The sequence below is a fragment of the Ictidomys tridecemlineatus genome, chromosome 12 (assembly GCF_052094955.1).
Source record: "Ictidomys tridecemlineatus isolate mIctTri1 chromosome 12, mIctTri1.hap1, whole genome shotgun sequence".
Lineage (NCBI taxonomy): Eukaryota > Metazoa > Chordata > Mammalia > Rodentia > Sciuridae > Ictidomys > Ictidomys tridecemlineatus.
The window spans coordinates 18,458,272-18,474,141 of NC_135488.1; the positions used below are offsets into that span (position 1 = coordinate 18,458,272).

Consider the following 15,870-nt stretch of genomic DNA (forward strand, 5'->3'; position numbering starts at 1 on the left):
TCTGTAACCCTAAATTCATGTCTTATAAACTCATGGGATATATTTTGGTGTTTAAGGAAACATGGTGTTTATATTTTTACTATTGGAGGTCTCTGATGATTCTTTGTAGCTCTTTGATTTCAGAAGAGCACATCACTCATATTTTCTGAACTTTACATCAGAGTTGTCTTTAAAAGTTAAAGTTAATTTCTGTTCTATTCTCCTCAAAAGATGGCTTCAAAAATGCCAGCTGGGATCAGTAGCAGAGTTAGTTACGCAGTGACTCAAAATTATACCAAGCATGATGAGATGGTTCTGTGTCTTTATTACAGCAGTGGTTACATGGATGTGTTCATGCCATAAAATGACAGTGCTACACTGCCTTATTGTAGCAAGATGAATTTCATGGATTTTTATACTGAACTGCATGTATTTACATTGTAAACATGTAAAGATTGCAGCAGAGTTCTGGGTCCTAGCTTTGCAATTTTCTGTAATCATGATACATAAATTATTATTTTTGGGGGGAGAACTGGGATTGAACTCAGGATTGCACTGAGCACACAGTGGTTACTGAGACACAGCCCCAGCCCTATTTTGTATTTTATGTAGAGACAGGGTCTCACTGAGCTGCTCAGCACCTCACTTTTGCTGAGGCTGGCTTTAAACTCAGGATCCTCCTGTCTCAGCCTAAATTATTCATTTTTATTAGTAACATGACTTTGGCTTTGGCTGACTCTGAAATTGGTCAGTGTTTCATAAACTAACTTGTGCTTATTGATCTGCATCAAGTATTTTTTTAAATGCGTAGTATACCGCAGAAAACTGGGGATATCTAAAATAAAACAAAGAAGTAGTCAATTTCTGTTGAAAACAAACAGTAAAATGCTACTAAAAAGACAAAGTAAAAAAAATAGACACAAGAAACTGGGTTAGACAAATATAAATTTTGAAATTAAAAAAAGCAAAAATAATTTGGGAAATGGAAAGATGCAAATGTATTGTGATTTTTTTCAGAATTGCAACTGTTCTAAACTTATGTAGGCCTTTGGCCAAACTTTGAAAAAGTTGCAGCATTATTCTTAGAGAAATGTTAATACCTATCTAACAGGAAGGAAGGAAGGAAGAAAGGAAGGAAGGAAGGAAGGAAGGAAGGAAGGAGCTAAAAGCCAATGGGCAGACCAGTAGGACAGGTAACTGGTAGACCAATGCCAGATTTTGAAGAATTTCAATTAAGTGATTTATTGAATTTAGAATATTTTAGAAAGCCAAACAAATCTTTGTGTGTTAGTCAACTTTTTTTTTTCTGTTACAAAATACTTGAGGAAAGTTCTATTTCAGTTCAAGGTTTTAGAGGTTTCAATCGGTGGTTGACTGGACTAGAGTGAGGCAATGTGGCCAAAAAGGTGGGATGGAGCAGAGATGCTCCCATTACAGCAGCCAGGACACAGAGAGAGTAAAACCAAAGCTGCAGAGCAGACCCCAGAAATTAGAAATGCCAGGAGTGTGCAGTGCCTGCCCTGGAAGTCTGCAGGCAGTGACCAAGCAGAGGACAGCTGAGAAGGCCACAGGGGAAGGGGGACCCAAGGCTCTTGGAGCCCAGCTGGCCCCACCACATGACCCCCATGATGGACATGAATTTATAGGACTCGGTGTTTGCCCTCCTGCTCTTTGGTCTTGCTCTGATACGTCCTTTCTATTCTCCTTTTCTTCCCTTTTAGAATAGGATTGTTAACCTGTACCATTGTGTATAGGATATGTAGTTTTGTTTTTCTTTATTTTTATGTGGAGACACTCACCTAAGAGATTAGTTTGAGCCTCAGAGACTGTGAACTTGGACTTTTGAATAATGTTGGAACCGTTATGACTGTGGAGACTCTTAAGAGATCGACTAACTGCATTTGGGGGGGAGTACAGGGATTGAACTCAGGGGCACTTGGTCACTGAGCCACATCCCCAGCCATCTTTTGTATTTTATTTAGAGACAGGGTCTCACTGTGTTGCCTGAAGCCTCACTGTTGCTGAGGGAGGTAGGCTATGAATTCACGATCCTCCTGCCTCAGCCTCCTGCATTGCTGGGATTACAGGCGTGTGCCACCACACGCAGCAGACTAAATGCATTTTAGATTGGAAGATGAACATGAGCCGTTGGGGGCTGGGGGGCAATGTTATCATTTGAATCTGGAATGACAGAGGCATATCAAATGAAGACTTGGTCCCCTAAACAGCAATGTTTTAGAGGTGTGGCTTTGGGGAAGTGATTGGATTATGGAGGCTCTGAATTCATGGATGGATTAATCCCTAAAGAAATTATAGTTGAATGCATTTTGGGGAGGTGGTAGAAACTATAAGAAGTAGTACCTCATTGAAGGGAATGGGTCATTGGTTATGTGATCCTTAAAGACAAAATATCCAGCCCCTTCCATGCTCTCTGCTTCCCAGCTGTTAGGAGGTTAGTAGTTTTGCTCCACCATATCCTTCTTCCATTATGTTCTGGGTCACCTTCACGCCCAAAGCAATGGAGCCAGCCAACCAAGGACCAAAACGTCTAAAAGTATGAATCAACAAATCTTTCCTTGATTTTCTCAGGCCTTTTGTCACAGTGACAAAAAGCTGACTAGCATAAGGTTGAGTTCAAATCCTAGAGACCTAGTACAGGTCCTTAGGTGTGTGATATAAAATCTCTAGGTCTCATTTGCTAAACTGTAATAATAATACAATGTGTTCCCAATGAGCATTGTGAAAACTGAATATGTACTGAGCACTTAATGTCTAAAGAAATACAGCACATTCTGTAGATGTAAAGTGCTATACTATTATTTCAAGGAATGATTCTCAAATTATATCATTTCAAGGAACTAATTGCCTAACTCATGCAGACTGGTGTTGTCTAGAAAACAAACAGAACAATACAAAACAAACAGCCATGCAGCTATTTTCCTGATTAAAACAAAACAAAACAAATATATATAAAAACTTGCATATTGGCTTCTCCTGAGTTTCACCACATAAACTAGCATATTAAACTTCCAGAGGTAGAGCTGGGGATTTAGCTTAGTGAACCAACATTTCCCTAGCATGTGCAAGGTCTTGGATTCAATCCTCAGCACACATAAGATACATTTTTTTAAATAAATAATCTATGTAACTTTAACTGCACACTGTTTAAAGACCACTTTTTCCATCTTGTGGGACACTGCCCTTGTTCAAATGTCTTTGAAAGATCATTTATGGCAAACTTTTCACACACTTTTAGCAACAGGACTCAGTTTTTAGAAGTCTTCTATATTAAACATGGAAAGGTGATGAACACTTTCCTTAGGCAGTAAAAATTTTCATTATTTGATAAAAATATATTTTCTTGTTTGCAGAATCCCTAAAGCAACTCAACCTGTCAGGAGAACTGTTTGAAAATCCTGATGTAAATATCCTTGTACTGCAGAAAAGGAATTCATTTAAACCAGTTATTCCCTTACTGGGGTCTACAGATACATTTTAAATTTCCTTTAAACTGCTCCCTTCAAAAGCAATATTCTGAATCATCTCTGTGGTCATCTTGTCACAAGTGTTTGTGTTTGTGGTTTGTGGCACAGGATCTCCCAAGACCACAATGTTCAACCTCGAATCTTCTCAGAATTCCGTCGAATACTTTTCTCAAAAAGAAATTTTCCTTGTTTCTGAAAGATCAGAAATATTTACATAAACTATGTTAGAAAAACATTATTTCTCCTCCTTCCTATATAGTCAAGAGGGAAATGCAGTTCTGAGTATAAGGTTAGCATAGTTCATTGAAAAGGTTTAAGGTTTAGATTGGTACAATATAAATTTAAGAGCTTTTGTCATATAAGTTGTATCTGAAGGCATCGGAAAGCATGTTATTGTGAGGGGAATGAGAACTGGCCCATGATCAAGTCCTGAAAAAAATTAATGTTCAGTTTGAATGAAGAAAAACAAGAGAAAGAGGCCAGGTATATTGGAAGAAAAATAGGGAAATGTGAGACAGGGTAAATTTCTTGTGGGAGGGAGTTGAATGCAGAACAATATGGTAAATATTACTTGGATACCAAAGGGGAAAATGGGAATATGCCCACAGGATCGGGCTCCTGGGGTCTGCAGAGACACTGGAAGAGCATGCAGAGGAACTCAGTAGGAAAGACCCGTGTAACTTCCGCATCACCTCCAGCATGTTGTTTGCAAGTCATGGGTCCCATACTTACAATTAGAATCGAGGAGACTGGGAAGCAGTCACTTCTGTTGGACTCACAGGAGAACAGAGGTTATTACCCCCCTGAAGTCTATGGGGACAGGTGGCTCCTGAGAGAGACAGTCCCACCCACACATTCTACTTTGTGGAGAAGAAGCTGCGGTGGAGCCTAGACAGGGAGCAGATGTCGAGCTGGGGACACTTCTGCGCAGGCGCAGTTCTCCCTCAAGACTCCCATCAGATTTTCATAGTAAGGATCTGAGGAAGATTCCTGGATAGTCCTCACATGGGGAGGGGAAGAGCCGCCATCTGAGAGACTCAGGCTCTTCTCACTAATAAATACCCACTGCCCCGTCCTCAGAGAGAAAACAAAGAAAACCAAAAATGCCTTCAACAAGAGACTCAGGGCTTCAAGGAAATAGAAAGGAGGTGACAGCTATGGGAGGAGGTGGGTTAAAAAAAAAAAGAATGGACAGGGTTGTGAAGATGTCACTCCTGACAAACCAGCAAGACTCCAGAATAATTACAGAGAGCCAACAGAGCTCTAAACTTCCAAACCTTTCTCTACAAAACAGAATGTAGAGGAGTCTCAAATCTACCAGAGGAGAAAGAAAACAAAGCAAGAGAGGAATTCAAAACTCGAGTACCTAGAGCTTCAACAAACATGAAACATGTTTGAAAATGGACGACTATGAAAGCTGATTTAATTTAGTATCTACTATCTAAAAGTTCATTTAATTCAGTATCTTCTATTTAATATGATATGTTCATTTTAAGAAAAAACAATCATGAGTCATATCAAATGATCTAAAATGAAAAAGCAAATGTCAGAATCAGACTCATTCAACACAAATGTTGGAACACAAAGAATTTCAATATTTATGGTTAATATGTTAGTGAATCTAGTGGAAAATATGCAAAACGAAGGGGGAGAGTATTGTAGAGAGTAGAAACTATCAAAAAGAAGCAAAAGGAAGTTGAGAAAAGCAAGACATCATTGAGTTCATTAGTAAACTCAGCACAGTGGAAGAAACAATCGGGGACTAAAACTGGGAAGAGAAAAATCTCAGAAGAAAAATGAATGGAATATTAAAAAAAAAAAAGGTTGAAATTCTGATAGTTAAATACTCTTTAAAATTGATGACAGCCCCAAGCAAGTTCAGAGAACAAGAACATTAAAAATAAAACAACACAAAAGGCAAAATAAAAGCCCCACTCAGGCATATCATATTTTAACTACAGATACCACAACGAAAAATAAAATCCTGAAGGGAAACAAAATGAAAAAAAAATTTAGGGAACAAAAATGAGACCTACCAAAGACTGTTCCTCAGAATTTATGAAAACAAGAAGAATTGAAATATATAAATTGTGGGAAGGCAAAAAAATCCCACCAACCTAGAATGATATACATGACATGAAGTAGTGATAAAGATATTCTCAGAAAAACAAAACTGACTGGTCCTGTAGGAAATGTTAAAACAGTTCTTCGGACAGGAAAGATCATTACACGTGAAAAACATATCTGTATCACAAGAGGGAAAGCATTTACACACCAGAGTGAGGTACAAAACATTTTATGATCTCGTTCATGATTGGTATAAAAGATAATTCTTATGTAGTAGTAGTAATGTGTTGGATAACTACAAACGCACAGGGGAAATGAACAAGAGCAACCCATAGTGCAGAAACGAAGCATTAGAGGCATGAAACATAAAGTCTTATAGTGTTCATTGTGGGTGAACTTAACATTTAATATTTAGCATATTGAAATATTTATTTTAAATGCTAGGGAAACCACTGAAAAATATTTTAAGAGAATAAGGAAAAAAGTCAAAAGAACAGTTTAATAAAAAAATAAGAAAGAGCAGAAAAGATGATGCAAGAAAATAGAATAAATACAATAAACAGAAAACATTTACAAAGGTGATTGATAGATGGTAATACAATTTTGTTGATGATTGCCATAAACTGGAAATACTTTCAACACACCAGTTAAAAGACAGAGAATACTAGGTTGACGTAAAACAAGATTCAATCATATGCACTCTATAAAATTTCTACTTTAAATAAAAAGACTCAGGATAAAATTAAAAGTGGAAGAAAGGAATACCACATTAACATTAATCCAAAGAAAGTTGGGATAGATACATTCCAGTAAGTGGACTTCACAATGATCCAGAACAGCATTATATTAGGGTTAAAAGAGTCAGTGCTATAAGAAGTCATAGTAATCGTAACAGATGTATTACTACATGAGAAAAAAAATGAAAGACCTGAAGTGAGAAACAGTCAAATTCACTATCATATTTGTGGTTCTCAATACTGCTCTCTCTGTGATTGATAGAATAAGCAGGCAGAAAATAATTAAAGAGAGACGACCTGACCAGCTATCAATTGACATGATCTAATAGAACTTCTTAGAACATTCTATCCAACTATGATAGAATATGCATAGAATACTTACTAAAGCAAACTATGTTCTGGGCCATAAAAACAGCATAACAAATTTAAAGGAATAGAAATCATACAAAGTATATTCTGAGGCTATAATAAAATTAAACTAGAAATTTTAAAAATAGATTAAAATATATTTGAAAATCATATTATACTTTTCTAAGTAATTCTTATGAAATAAAAAAGTCTTAAGAAATTCTTATGAAATAAAAAAGATAAATTATAGAATATTTATAAGTAAATAGAAATAAAAATACAAGTTTGGCTTGGGAATACACTGAAAATAGTATTTAGAGGGAAATTTATAGTCTTAAAAGAAGTTTGAGTGGGGGGCACTAAAGAAGAATGGCATTACCTTAGGTTAAGTAGAGGGAAGTGAAGGGAAGGGAGAGGAGGTGATGTTGGGATAGGAAAGATAGTAGAACAAAATAGACATTGTTACTTTGTGTAAATACATGACTGCATGACCAATATGATTCTACGACACGTACACTCAGAATAATGAAAAATTATATTTCATCTATGTGTGATATATCAAAGTATGTAAATGCATTCTACTGTCACTTATAACTAATTAAATTAAATTTAAAAATTAAAAAAAAAGTTTGAGAAAGAAAAAAGATATGAAAATAATGTTTTCCTCTTAGGAAATTAGATTGAAAACAAATTAAGCCTATAGAAAACAAAATTTTAGACAGATAAACAAATTAAGCAATTTTAACTAAATAAAAAAAAATCAAACCATGTTAAAAAAGAAAATATTTCAGCAGAAACCAAAAAAAAAAATGAAATTGGGAAAACAATAGTAAAAAATCCACAACAAAAAAGCTAGTTCTAAAATACTTAATAAACCTGATCAAAATATTGGTAGGCAGGTATCACCATAAAATGCTGAATTTAGTTCTTTTGGATAGATACCATAAATGGAATAGCTGGGTCATATGATGGTCGACATCCAAGGCTTTTGAGGACCTTCATAAGTGGCTGTAACTAATATGCAGTACTATCAATAATGTTTAAATGTATAAATGTACCATTCCCCCTACATCTTTGCCAGAAATTATTGTTATTTGTATTCTTAATGATTGCAGGAGTGAGATGAAATTTCAGTGGTTTTGATTTGCATTTCCCTGATTGCTAAGAATGTTGAACACTTTATATATTTGTTGGCTATTTATATTTCTTTTTTCAAGAAATGTCTGTTTAGTTCATTTGCCCATTTATTGATTGTAGCCTGTTATTTTGTTTTATCATTGATTCATAGCTAAATCTAATCCAAACCAATAAATGCAAGAGCTTTAAAAAAAATTAAAAAATAAAAAAAACCTGATCAACTTTTTGCCTAACTAAGGAAAACAATGTAGAAGGCATTGATTATTAATGTGAGAATTGAAAGAGATGATAAAGACTATCGATTCCCAAGTCCAGTGGTCAAAGGAGTATTACAAACAAGTTTGTGCCACAATTTTGGTGCCTTGATTAGCAGATGTCAGACTAACTACCAAACCTAACTTAAAGGGAAATAGAAAATCTCCATAGTCTTATATCTTTCATTTTATTATATTAGTAGTTAAAACACTAAAACCAAAATAAATACAACACAGATGCCTGGAGCTTCTCTCTTATGAATGCTTCAAGACATTTAAGAAAGGAATAATATGACCAAATCCTCTCCATCTTTTTGAAAAAAAGTTGAAGAGGGGAGCACAACACATTTTATAATCTGCATTATCCTACTATCAAAACCAGATAAACACATTACAAGAATAGAAAATGATAAGCCAATATTTTTCAGTTTTTAATGGAAACCACTACAAAATCATTAGTGAAATGTTAGCATATCTAATCCACCAATGTATAAAAAGAATTATGTACCAAAACCAAGTAGGAATAATCCCAGGTATTCAAGGTTGGTTCAACATTTGAGAATCAGTTAACATAATCTACCTCACTAGCAAGATAAATAAGAAAAATCATATGATCATCTTGATGGATGCGGTATCAACATTTCATGAAATCCAGCAGTAATTCATGATAAAAATTCTCAGGAAATACCAATGGAGGGGATCTTTTTCAATTCATTTAATGAAATATACCAAAAAAAACCTTAAAACAAGAATAAAACTTGTATTAACAAACTGGATAAACCCACCCTAAAATCAAGAACAAGACAGAGATGGTTTCTCGCACCACTTCATTCAGCATCTTACTGGAGATTTTAGCTAGTCCAAAAGAACAACAAAGGGAAATAAGAAATCTACAATGTAGAAGGAATAAATAAAATGCCTTTGTGTGTCTAGGTATAACATTCCAAAGATTTAACAAATATTTAAGTGCTTTAGATACCAGGAGAGCAATACCCAAGATAGGAGGTGAAAATACAAAAGTCAAGTAGTTTCCTTTATAGAAGCAAGAAAATTTGAATTTGGAATATGAAAATGAAATACCATGCCCAATCCATTAAGATCAAGAAAAGCTAAGAGATGGTTAGATGATTACCTAAGAAACATTACAAAATAGGTACAAGATTACTGTGTAAAACTTACAAAACTTTGGTGAAAGAAATAAAACACTAATTATATAAATAAGTTTATTAACGATAAAGTGTACTATAATAATCAATATGAGTTAACAGTTTTAAAAACACTATGCACTGGCATTGAACCACCAAGAGGCCGATGATGGGAGCCAAATTTCTCAATGACAGAGAGTCACCCTGCCAATAAACAACTGGAGAAAGATAGAATAAACCATGTGGTGCTGGATTAAATTTAAATAAATCAGCATAAACTCAGTGTTTGTTTAATATAGACACAAACAAATAGATGTTATAGAAATGGTTATGGGTATGTATACATGGATTAGAATATGTATTTACATGGATTAGAATTCATGGATATATTTCATAGTGCTACCTGCTAAGAGCAATGATAGCCAAATAACAATGAACAAGATTGGCTCTTGGATCTTGGTGTCCAGTGGTATTCTCCAGAAAGTAAGGAAGTACTCCAACAGGACAACGGGAAGTCCACAGGACATGGGAGCCCACTGAAACACTTTATTGGCAAGCCTCAAATAATTTGAGCAAGAAAATAAGTGGCATGTTGTTGAAACATAATTTATGGAACAATACTCATGAGTGTATACTCATTATAAGTCAGTGGGGGAGAGACAAATATCTAATTTGGAAGTGTAAATCAATGTTCCATTATGTGTGGTCACCTAAGAAGGTAGATACTGATTGATTTAGTCCGCTTTTTCACTGCTACGATTAAAGGCATGACAAGAACAATTTGAGAAGAGGAAATGTTTTTTGAGAGACTCATGGTTTCAGAGGTCTCAGTCCATAGACAGCTGGTGAGTCGGAACATCACGGAGGAAAGGTATAGTGGAGGAAATCAGGTGAGGACATGTCTACCAAAAAGAAGAGAGATACTCCACTAGCCAGATATATGCCCCAAAGGCACACCCCAATGCCCACCTCCTCCAGCAGCACACCACCTGCCTTCTGTTACCACTCAGTTAATCCCTATCAGGGGATTAATTCACCGATCACGTCAAAGCTCTCATAATCCCATTATTTCACCTCTTAATGCTTCTTGGATTGTCTCACACATGAGCTTTTGGGAAACACCTAATCTTTAAACCATAACAAAGTGTCTAAGAATTGCATAACAAAGAAGTCATAACATCTTTATGGATATTTTTTAAGTTCTTTTAAAAGAGGTTGTAGAAAAACAAATTGAAAAGAAAGAAGAGACAAATGAATATATAGCACAACAATCCTCAATTTAAACTTATACACAAAATATTTGGAGGTCTTGTTAAAATGCAGATTCCAATGAAATGAGCCTGATGCAGAGCCCGAGACTGCATTTCTAACAAGCTCCCAGGTGATGTGGACGCGGCTGGGTCCAAATCCACACTTTAAATAGCAAGAATAGAGGAAATGGTTAGAAACCTCAAAGTCAGTGGCTTCAAATGGTGCCCAAATAGCTGAGTTGAAATCTTTCCCAGAATTCCTCTTCCTGTTTGGTTTGGGGTTATGGTTTCTCACAGGAGATATGATCTGGAAAGCAGTGTCAAGAACTAGCCATATTCGTGCTGAGAGGGTCAGATAAAGCCATACCTCATGGCTGGCTGCTATACCTCATCCGGATGGCTGCAGATGCCCTGATTTTCCTGGTGGATGAGAGGTGACAGGTCTGCATCTTCTCACCACCTATCGGGTCTCTTCATTTGGTATCTCCAATCATGAACCAGGTCCAGGGGTGGTTATGTGCTGACAGGTGCCTGTATCATGACCCACATGGTCAAAGCTGCTGGTGAGAAGGCAGTGAGTGACCAAGGTGGGTTCCAGCTTGTCCACCTGGTTGCAAATTCCCCTTCCTTTGTGTCCCTCTCTTTTTCTTGACTGGAGGCTCAGTGTCAGAGGCAGGTAAACATACTTGCACAGAATGCTCCCCACTCCCAGAGTCCTATAGGCTCTAAGCCCTATCTTAGTTATTTAGGGGATTGAATTTTCAGGTTGATTTTTCACTGACATACATTGGGGATGGTAGGAAAAAACATGATATGCTAATTTTGGGGAGGTTCTAATTATCGGGATGAGAACATGACTACTTATAAAAGACTCTTAATTAGAAAGCATAATATGAATACATAATAATGGCTATACTAACATTAGTATTTAAAACTCTTCGTTGTAGATAAAACTAATAGGTTGATACCATTTGAAAGAAGAGTTTGCTGACTTCCAACCACAAATCTTAACAAATAACATATTCTAGTATTTTAGGGAACCAAGAGAAATCAACAAAAATGGTCACGATTTCCCCTATTGGGGAAACAAAGACTGAGTGATTATGTAAAGGTAATTCATTAAAGGGGCAGCCAAGCAGCTAACAAGAATTTAAACAATACTCAGACTCACTATGAAGTAAGTTAAGATCCACAGTAACACTGAGATCGTCCCTAAAACCAGCTATGGGCAAAACCATGTTAGTGGGTTTCTATTTGCTTGTTTTTCAGGACTGTAGAAAACGGTAGTTCATGGCACACAAGTGGAAGTACAAGTTGTTTTATTCCTTCTAGAGAGAAACCTGACTAGTACTTGAGGACATTAAGTGGCATGTACTGTGCTGCAGCAATCCTACTCTGAGGAGAAGGAGGAAGGGAAATGTGTTTGGTGTTGTAGAGAAAAAATAAAGAGTCTGATCAATTCAAATACCTGTTGTCTGAGGCTCAAATGAAATAAAAAGAGAGAAAGAAGAAAGAGAGAGAGCTGTAGAAGATTTTAAAGACTTTTTCCAAGAAACCTGAAGGAAGAACCACAGAGTTTTTGTTTTGTTTTATTTTGTTTGTTTGTTTTCATGATTTCTCAATGTTTCCCATGCATCTCACCCATCCCAAATCTACTCTGAAAAACATTTTGTGAATGAGCTTCATTGAGTCTTTACACAGCAGTCAATTTAACTTCTTAAAAACAGCCACCCACTTTATTTTATGCTCACATTTAATAAAACAAATAATCATTCTGAAGCAGACGAATACTAAATGAAGGAATAGTTAAATAAATGACAATAACAAGTACAACAAACATGGAAAGATTGGAAATGAGCACAAAAATTTCTTGGTATGAACCTTAGTCCATTTTGTTGCTTTAATTAAATACTAGAGACTGGGTCATTTATAAAGAATAGAGGTTTATTAGACTCATGGTTCTGGAGGCTGGGAAGTCCCAGAGCACGGTGCTGGCATCTGTTTACCATCTGGTGAGGGCCTACTTGCTGTAATATAACATGGTGGAGGGCACCACATGGAGTCACAGAGCCAAACTGGCTTCTATAACAGAGCCACTCTTTAGGCAACCCACTAATCCATTAACCCATAGGGCAGAGCCTAATCACCTAATCACTTCTTAGAGGTGCCACCTGGTCTCCACTCAGTCACACACAATGGGATTAAATTTCAACATGAATTTCAGTGGGGACATTCAAACCAATGCAGTACTTACCCCCTCAGCTGCAACCAGCATCAGAGCAGGGTAATACATTAAGGGAACCTGCTCACCAGTAGGCAGCAAACCAGGCAGCTCTCCGTTTTCACAGGGGCAGGGTGGGATGTCTGATGGTATTCTGAGAAGCAGGTGATACTGTATTAGAAATAAATAAAAGCAAGGCATCCTGGAGATCTCTGCTGCAGATGAGGCTGAATTTAAAAAAATAAAGTGAGCTGATTCAAAGACAAAATAATCACATAGATAAAAGTCGACATGGTAAATGTAATGGCTAACTTTCAGGGTCCAGCGGGAACTACCCATCATGAACTTAACATTATTTCTGAATTCGTCTGTGGGAATGTGTATCTGTTGGCAGTGCTGGAACTGAACCCAGGGCCTCATGCATGCCGGGCAAGTGCTCCACCACTGAGCTGCAGCCAGAGCCCTGTGAGAGCATTGCTGAATGAAGCTAGCATCTGAGTCACAGTCTCAGTCTCGGTAAAGCCAGTGCCCTGCCCCTCCCATCGTGGGGAGGCATCATTCAGTCTTGATAAAACAAAAGGAGAAAACATGCATTCTCTCTTTTTCTTTGGCCTGACCACATAGTTTGAGACCTTCATCTTCAGTCCTCAGACTAAGATCATACCAGATTGGCTCTCCTGTTTCCAGGTCTCCAGACTAGAAGAGAATTCCACCACTGGCTGAAGTCTCCAGCTTGCAGAGAGCAGATTATGGGGCTTCTCGGCCTCCATAATATCGTGAGCCAACTCCTTATATTCAGTCGATGGAGAAGATAGATTACATGGCCCCTGCAGAAGAGGGGAGAGGTAAAACTCCGAGTCCCTGAATGCCTGTTTTCTGTTCCCCCAAATTCTAGCCAGGTTCAGGAAACGATGAGAGGAAGCCTGGGCCAGAAAGTTCAGATACATTTTATCTTGAAGGGCCCTGGCTTTCTCCTAAGCACACAGGGAACTAGGACAGGTTACTAGGACAGGTTAGTCTTATTCGTAGAAAGCTACTTTATTGTGTCTACACCAGGAGAGCTGTTCCTAGGGATTCAGGCAAACTAAGCAAACTAATACTCGATGATGTTACTGCTTCTTGCTTCTGCAGACTAACATATAAAACTTCTCTCTAAATGGGGAGGGGCAGGGAACTCAGGGCACTGTGGAAGCACATGGGTCACCTGTCTAGCTGGCCGCCACTGGACTAAACGCCATGAGGGAGAGGAAGCCCTGCCTGACAATATACCTTGAGGGACAGAAGTGCTACTTGTCATCTTGTTGCCACTGAACTCTTCTTGGAGCAGTCACTGATCTCTTGAAGCTTTTCCCAATAAACCATGTGTCTCCTATGCTGTCTCTGGGTACTTTCTTTGGCCATTCTGCAACCTACACTACTGGGTTATGGACAATATATATATATATAGATAGATAGATAGATAGATAGATAGATAGATAGATACGGATATAGATATATATAGATAGATAGATATAAAGAAGAGGTATTAGATCTATTGCTTTTCTTTGTTCTTTCTGAAGAACCATAACTGATACACTAAATTACTATAAAAAATCTCATCAAAATGTTAAGTATTTATTTATTCTCTATGAGTTTGAACCCTTGGATTTGATCTTATAGATCAAAAACAGTCAAAAAGCAGCAATTTCATGTAGTTCAACCAGGCACCGTAGTGTTTTCATCTTGGTATCAGTCATCTGGTACAAATAGAATATTAATGATTTAGAAGTACAAGCAGGATTTGAAGACACAAAGTCCTAGAGAAATGGAAAGGGACATATTTAGTTAGGTGAGTTGTGGCACATTGCATAAGGTATCAAATTTTTGAAAATATTTTTAGTTTTCTTTAGTCCATAAATAAACTTTCCGTGTTCATGAAATATCGTGTTTATATGCAAGGTACATTGTGTTTCAAAAATTATGTGTCACAACTTCTCCTACATAAATTTGATGGAGTCATTTTAACTGTCTTCTGACGGGAGAATTTCAGAGAAGGCCGAGATCATCAGCAATTATTCCAAATAATCTGTTTGTTTTGCTGATATTTTTGTTTTGTTTTGTTTCGTTTAGTTAGTGTGAAATTTGTTTTACTTTTCTGTTAGCATCATGAGCTATATAATTCTACCTAATTTCCATCTTCCATTTTTGGATAATTTTTTTTAGAGCTTTATAGTTATTCATACTTGGTGGGTTCATCCATCCGTGGAAATCGGTTGAAGTTCACGTTCCCCCTTTCCCTCCCCCTGCCCCCTTCTCTTTCCTCTACCATACCAGACCTCCTTTCAATGGTCTATTAATTTGTATTTGTTGGGTAATGTTTTAAACTGGGGATGAACTTTCTTGATTTAATATGGGAGTATTTTGTATTTCAGTTATGACTTCTTCCCTGGGAACTCATGCAAATGTTCATACAGCCTTCTCCAGGTCTTTATTTATTTATTTGCAGTTACTGGTAAAGGCTTTACCACTGAGCCACATCCCCATCCTTCAACCTTCCATTTTTTTTTTAACTTGCCTTTATCCATTTTTCTGTAGGAATCTCTCTGATCTTCCCTCTGTGTTCCAAATGCGTCCTCTCTTCATCCCAGGGCTGTTAGAGACTTTCATCTAGCCTTTGGAGGTTCCTAGTGGTCCTTTCCCCATGTCTCCCTTTCATCTCATCTAGTTTGTTAACTCACAGATTTCAGGTTTCTGCTTCTGTTGACAGAGGCCCTGGCTTTTCTTGTATCCTGTTGAAGATACTAATAGCATTCACTTCTATAGCATTGTTAACATAATTGTTTTCTTCTGGTTTCCATATTAAACTATTTCCTTTGGTCTTTCCATTATTGGAGTCTTCAGCACGATGCTTTGCTTATTTTCTTACCTAACAACATTTTATTTATTTATTTATTCATTCATTCATTCATTCATTCATTCATTCCAATCAGTTACACATGACAGCAGAATGCTCTTAGACTCATGTACACAAATGGAGCAGAAGTTTCCACTTCTCTGGTTGTGCCTTAAGTAGAGTCCCACCATTCTTGCAATCGTACATGTACCTAGGGTAATGATGTCCGTCTCATTTCCACCGTCTTCCACCAACTATTTTACAACCTCTTTGTAGGCCCCCAGTGAGCTCTTTTGTCTACCAGCCTTGAATGAATTAACTTCTATCCATGCACAGTCCCCAGATCTGGTTAGTGGATTGTTCCTGTCTCAATTC

The 15,870-nt window shown here is 37.1% G+C and overlaps 1 long non-coding RNA gene across 1 annotated transcript; it reads right to left on the bottom strand.

Annotated features, from left to right (window-relative positions):
- Nucleotides 1–11,975: 11,975 nt before the first annotated feature.
- On the bottom strand, nucleotides 11,976–13,701 carry LOC144369550 (uncharacterized). The gene is made up of 2 exons (XR_013429340.1): nucleotides 13,288–13,701; nucleotides 11,976–12,850 (listed from the first exon to the last, which is right to left on the bottom strand). It is a non-coding gene; the product is annotated as an uncharacterized LOC144369550 (long non-coding RNA).
- Between the last annotated feature and the right edge of the window lie 2,169 nt (nucleotides 13,702–15,870).